The sequence below is a fragment of the Gavialis gangeticus genome, unplaced genomic scaffold (assembly GCF_001723915.1).
Source record: "Gavialis gangeticus isolate Ggan-Ray unplaced genomic scaffold, GavGan_comp1, whole genome shotgun sequence".
Taxonomy (NCBI): Eukaryota; Metazoa; Chordata; order Crocodylia; family Gavialidae; genus Gavialis; species Gavialis gangeticus.
The window spans coordinates 32588358-32594414 of NW_017729024.1; the positions used below are offsets into that span (position 1 = coordinate 32588358).

The 6057-nt window shown below is 42.5% G+C and overlaps 1 long non-coding RNA gene across 1 annotated transcript in view; it reads left to right on the forward strand.

Moving 5' to 3' along the window:
* Positions 1 to 719: 719 nt before the first annotated feature.
* The window catches only part of LOC109298189, a 12591-nt gene continuing 7253 nt past the window's right edge, over positions 720 to 6057 (forward strand). Inside the window, exons 1-2 of the long non-coding RNA XR_002097519.1 lie at positions 720 to 730; positions 1366 to 1371. This is a non-coding gene — a long non-coding RNA (uncharacterized LOC109298189). The remainder of the gene's footprint in view (positions 731 to 1365; positions 1372 to 6057) is intronic.

A 6057-nucleotide genomic window follows, 5' to 3' on the forward strand; every position in this document is an offset into this window, starting at 1 on the left:
CTGGGTTAGCACCCAGGGGAAGTCTAGAGCTCCCCATGGTGGAGGCAAGGGTCCACTGCAGAGCCCCAGGAAGGTTCCTCCAGAACCCTGGATACTATCCTCTCAGTACCGCCCTCTCAGGCAAGCACCCATCTCAATAAGCAACAAAGACTGGCTCCTGGCTTGCTCTCCTTCCCTCATGGCTTAATAGGCTAGCTTCAAGAGACAGAGGGTGATACGGGGTTGATCTAACTCATGGCCTAGTGATTCAATGGAAAACTAGGAGCATCAGAAACCACTGAGCAACTGAGAGAAAAGACAGGAGGATCCACCTCTTCCTCCATGAAGCAGTCACTAGCTGTATTCTCTGACAAAAGTTGCAGAGAAGTTGCACAGATTTACACCCTTTACAGAGGGAATGGGATCACAACAGAATATAAGTGGCCATAGCGAATCCCTTCTGAGCATGACCACTGACAAATCTAAGCACACAGGTGGGAGCTGGATCTAAACTCCACTTTAAGTTCAACTTAATGTCATAACTATGTTGTTAGGAAACTAAATAGCACTTGGGCACCTGAAGGGAGGGCTGGATTTGTGTCATAGTCCCTGAGTCAAAATCTTTTTCTCATTGGGCCTTGCTTGCATTTATATGAAGGTCTATTTATACCACTCTGATGTTGTAAAGGGGCCTTCTAAGTAAATTATAATTATATCTTCTTTCAAACCCTTTGTGTAAATTGACATTAATGTAAATGAAACTTAGACCTAATATCTTCCCTTTTATTTAGCAAAACAATTTCTGTAGCTGGCTTTGGGATCATGGCTTCATAAGTCATTTTTATTTTCCATTTTCAGCACAAATTTAAGATATCACTGTTACTCTGTTCATGTTTCACATGATGAGGTTGGAAATCCTCCCACCTTTTTTCTTTCCACAGCATTTGTCCTCGTTTGTATATATTTAAACTACTTTATAACGTCAGTTCACCTTTCACCTAGTATTATCTAGTGCTTTTATCAGAGAAAAATTCATAGCTTAATGGAGTATGGCCATTTATATAGTCATGTAATTTTGGTATACTTCAGCTGTTTGCTGCTTATTTAAAATAAAAACCAGGACCAAAACCATTAGCCTGTGATGCTACAAAGATACATGTGCCTTGCCAGTTATTTACAATTTTCTCAAAATGACAAATACTCAGCTATTAATACTAGAGTTTGGCATACACATTAATCTCCGTAGGAAAATATCTTCCCATCTGACAAACCAAAAAAAAAAGTGTGAGTGTATTGCAGCTCTAAAATTCAAGGTTTATTTTAGCTGAAGTAAGTGCACCATGATTCATCTGTCTTGACAAAGTATTGGGAAAGAGGAAGAAGCAGCAAATAGTAGGAAAGTTTTTAAAGTTTTATGGCAGGGTAGCATAATTCTGTGTTGGAAGACTTTCTGCTTAACAACAGTTTGGGTTATATACAGTTGTGTCTTTTTTCTGTATGTCCCCTTTATCCCCCTCTGCCACTGTTCTCACCTTACAGGACTGGTGGGCATTCTTGATTTTATTTGCTATTTTTGTGTACCTTTTTATTCTTTCATTGTCTGTGTTCTAATTATTGTTATTTGCAATATTCTCCCTTTTCAGAGTTTTTTTCTTTTTGTATGCATGTTTTTAATCTGGATTTTGGCTTGCAAAGGCTTTGGCAGCCTACTGTTATGAAATGACAAGGGTATTAGAAGCCATGCAGATGGTGAAAGCAGTGTTGTGTGCGTTGGTTCGTTATGGGTTTCCACCTTTTTATAACAAGCTGGAAAGTTGCCAGATCTTATTTTCACTGCCCATTTCTGACATATCTGAACAGGACTGCAGCAGAGACGGAAAGACTGACTGCTTCTGCAATGTGGGTATGCTCTAGTGCCTCTGACTTTGGAACCTATTTTACTTAATTTTTGTTAATGTAAAGCTCAAGGCTCTGCTGAGCCAAGTTTACATTAATTGCTGCTAAGGGAAAGAATCTTGCACTAAGCAACCTCTCTTTGCTCATTTTGCTAACCTACGTAGGGCCAAAACAGACCCAGCATAATTTTGAGGAGCTCTAGATACTTTAAGTTTTGCCAGATTTAAAATTGCACTTTATCGGCTGAGGAAAAGCACTGTGTACTCCACCCCATCATGCTGTGGTTTGTTACTGACATACACCCATTATATCGAGACAGAGTATAAAGAATAGTTGGCTACATACTACCCTCCATCAAGAGAAATCATCAACTGCCCCTTAAACCAGCTTTGGACCGGCTTTTTCTGTATCAGCTGTGCAAAGGGGGGGACAAGGATCTAGTCTATCTACTAATTTTGCTGCTAATTAAGAGTCCTGACAATGTTTTTCAAGCTTGCAGCTATCATTTTCTAGATTAAATAGATTTGATACCTATTTAACTAACCTTGCTATTTATTACTTTTCCTTTTTCTTAACTAGGATAATTTAATACTTTTTTTTGCTCTTATTTTTAATCAGTTATTCTAGCTGAATAAACTTTCTTCCAAGCATAGCCAACCAAACATAAAGAATAGTGTCTCAGAAAAAAAAACCCAAAACCACAAATATAGCTGCCTAGATAGTTATCTTCATGAATATAAAAGAGAAATATTAAGTGTAGCTAATATGCAATAAGTATGGCTCCTAAGAATGATGGAAGGAGCAGATTTCTAAGGGATTCAGATGCCAACTGTGTCTACTGGGATTCTGAAAAATCCCTAAGAAAACCAGGCACCCAAGCTGTATAGGCAGGTCTGAAAATTTCACTGGGCATGTCCCTAGACACCCTAATAGCTTTGAAACTCTCTCACTTCTTTTCCATTCTGAAAGAAAAAACAAAAATTAAAACTACCTAATTCTGGTTTGGGATAGATATAATATTAAACCGAAAAGTCAAGTCTAGCAGAGGCCATTAAACATATACTTCACTTTATTAGGGTTGCTCCCCTCATTAATCACAAGGGTTAGATACAAACATTGCAATTGGAGCATGGCTACACATGCATTTAGTAATGCGCATTAAGTGATTTTTAGCAGGTGTCTACAAGTACAGGGACTTGGCACTAAAGTTAGTGCAGCCCCTGATCTCAGCCCCAAGCGCAGCCTGGATTGTGGGGGGAACAAGTATTGCTGTCCCTGCAGTCACCCCAGCCCTGTGGTGCACTACAGCCTGGCCAAGGGGGTGCTGCCAGATGGTGACTGTTAGCAGCAGCTGGAGGGGATAAGGACTGGGCCCCTCATGACTTCTCTCTCCCCCCCACAGCTTGCTGACTGACTTATGGGTTGGTGCGGGCTGGGCTGGATCCATGAGGCAGGGGGCTCCATTCACCCACCCTGCCCACCTGTGCAGCCTAGCACCTGTAGCCAGAAGCTACAGAGAAAGGCTTCTTCAGATTTTTGCCTTAACAGAAAATGTGGTTGGGGGGAGGGGGGTGGAAGGAAACCCTCCTGCCGCTAGGGCCCCCCACAGCTTGCTGGCTCAGGGGTTGGGGGAGTTCAGATTGGGCCCATGGAGCAAGGGGGTCCCTTCCCTGCCCCTGCCCCAGTTCCCAGCACAGTTAAATGTGGGGCTGGGCATCTCTGCTGAAGCTGCTGCTGTCAAGATGCTGGGGTGGTAGGAAAGGGAGTCTCCCTGTCCTGAGCCCCCCTCCCACACAACTTGGTAGCTGGGGTCTTTGGGGGAACCTGGCTGAGTCCATGTAGCAAGGGGGCTCCCTGCCCCTGGCTCCAGCTCCCAGGGCTAGGAAATGCTGGGACAGGCTGTGCCTCCTGCAGCTGCTGGCTGCCACTGTCAAGAGGCTTGGGTGGGGGGGAAGGGAGTCCCTCCCACTGCAGGGACCTGGCTCCCACAAAGACCCCACCTAGCAAGCTGTTGGGGGCCCTCATGGCAAGGGAGCTCCCTTTCCCCCCTGCCCCAACCACTTGAGAGCATCTACAGGAGGGGTAGCCCAGCTCAGTGTTTTCCCACACTGGGCTGTGAGGGGGGCTCCATTTCCCCCCTCACCCCACCCCACCCCATCCGCAGCCACTTCCAACACTTACCAGCTGGCAGGAGGCAGGGCTGGGGGGGGCGCAATCCAGCAGCCTCCTGGGAGGTGTACAGGAGCTCACCTTGGCCAATGCACACAGGCATTGAACTCCCTCCAGTGCAGGTCTGTTCAGTTGGAATGTGGTCAAATTTATAGCACTTTAAATAAAGTGCAATAGTTAAAGCACTTTCTGCCAGGGGCTTTTTGAACATATGTAGTTAGCCAATTGTGGCACCTATATTCAAACTTAACAATACACTTACAAGTTAGTAGCCAGAATTAAGTCAGTAGGATGGCTTCTCAAATAAAGTACTACTCATATGACTAAGGGTATGTCTATTCTGCTTTCCTGGCTAGCCCAGGTTTACTGCTCTTGAGTATGCTCCACTTACACAGCACATGCCAAACCCAGAAACATAATGATAAAGCCATACAGAAGATTCCTGTACATCACTCCAATCATGCTGGACTCAAAGACCTCAAGAATGGTAGTGGGGTGCACTCTCAAGTCTACTGTCTTATTTCTAGGTTGGATATATGTGAGTGTGTGCAGGTGGGCACAGGACGTGTTCAAGAAGTGCTCTCTGGGAGTGCCAAAAAAAGCTGTGGAGCCATAATCACTTACAAAGTTCACTATTTGTATGTGTGAAGCATTCACAAGGGTCACTGTTTTCTAAAATGCAATCTCACTCAAGAGCCATCAGTGTAAATTTTATGCATTTTGATCACATTCAGCAAAGGACTGATATCCAAAATACATTAAATTAACACTGGGAGTGCTAGAGTGTGATTGGCTTTCACATTTAAAAGGAATAAAAGTTACTTCAAGAATAACACTTCTTCTGTAACAACATAGGAAGAAATAAGCAAAATTCAGGGTAGATTCAGAGCAGAAAATTCCTGCAGAATGTATTTCTAAATCAGTCCAATTTTTCCTGAAATTTCATCAGTCTGACTAAACAATTTATTGAAATATTTCATCAGGACTATGAGACATCCCTATAAATTCAGTTCCACTTATTTTAATATAATTCACATACCAACAGATTACCTCTGTTATGAGCCATTTTGTGAGAAAACTAAAAAAGTAAAGTGTTTATGAGTCGACCTTCAACTATCCCATTTTAGCAAAAATTAAGATAGCTTGCCACTTTTTTATGTACATACATTTTGAAATGAAAAAACATCCCTATTGCTTCCAACCATAAATAAAATAGATGACCTTTTTCAGTATCTATTAGGATTCTCAGTGGTATATTGCAGACAAATGTATAAGTGCCTCAGAAGTTGGGTTAAACCCATAGCTGCCTGATTTGATTTGAGTTCTAAAATAGCGCATCTTCTAAACTAACATTTTTCCAGAGTTTCCCTGCTTTTAAACAAGGCTTTAAAACATTTTTCTTCTTTAAATTTTTGTTTTGGTAAAATGTCCTTTTAGAATCTTAAGACAAGTAGAAGTGGAACAGACTTCTGGATATCATCTAGTCCAACCCCCTGCCTAAGGCAGTGTTGTCCCTTTCCAAACCATCCCATACAAATCCTTGTCTAACCTATTACTAAAACTACATAATCAATCCTGTCGTACAACTATATGGCACAGCGTCCTAAATGACCACAGGTAAAGTGGGAGTGCAACAATAGTCAAACATTGTTAAAATGCACTTGAAAGATCCAAGGAAGAGAGCCATGCCTCCCCACTACAAAGGAAAGCAAAACAGTCTATACTAGTCTGACTATAGAGCAAAATTGCTTCCTGAACCCAAATATGGTGATCAGTCTGACCCAGAGCACAGGGGTAAGACTTTCTACTCCCAACAGGAGGATTTGCACACACCAATCAGAGTCTCCAGTCTTGGCTGAAGCCAGCACCAGAAGCTTCTGAGGAAGAAGAAAAAAAGAGAAAAAACATCTGGAAACATGTAGCAACAAGAAGGAGGAGGGGGAAGCATGGCACCCATGGCTAGACTTTGGTTACCCAAAGGCAGGTCCCTAAACAACATATGAATTTATAACA